This window comes from Hyla sarda, chromosome 12 (genome assembly GCF_029499605.1).
Source record: "Hyla sarda isolate aHylSar1 chromosome 12, aHylSar1.hap1, whole genome shotgun sequence".
Taxonomy (NCBI): domain Eukaryota; kingdom Metazoa; phylum Chordata; class Amphibia; order Anura; family Hylidae; genus Hyla; species Hyla sarda.
Genome location: NC_079200.1, coordinates 35,680,356 through 35,680,779, shown reverse-complemented (window position 1 = coordinate 35,680,779; position 424 = coordinate 35,680,356).

Below are 424 nucleotides of genomic sequence, written 5' to 3'. Positions count from 1 at the left end.
GCCTCCCGGACGAGCGTATCCGGGAAGAGTGCACCCTGGCCCGGGTAGGCCGGCAGGCAGGCTCGTCCCCCCTTCTCAGTGGCCACTTTGGGGTACCGCGTGCTTCCTTTCTACCCCCCCCCCCGTCCCCGTCCTTCGGCGCCAGCTTACCCGGGAAGAGTGCACCCTGGCCCCGGTACGCCGGCCGACTCGTCCCCCTGCGGAGAACCAGGGCCCGGGGGACTTTGGACGGTCCCCCGGAAGTCTCGCGGGGGGGGCGTACCCGGGAAGAGCGCACCCTGGCCCGGGGACGTGGGCAGGCTCGTCCCCCTACCCGAATTAACTCGATTTTTTTTTTTTTTCGCATCCTCTCAATTTTTAGCTTGAAGGCAACTCTGCCCCGGCATGCGAGACCGACCCGGCAAATGCCCGTGTCTGAAATCGG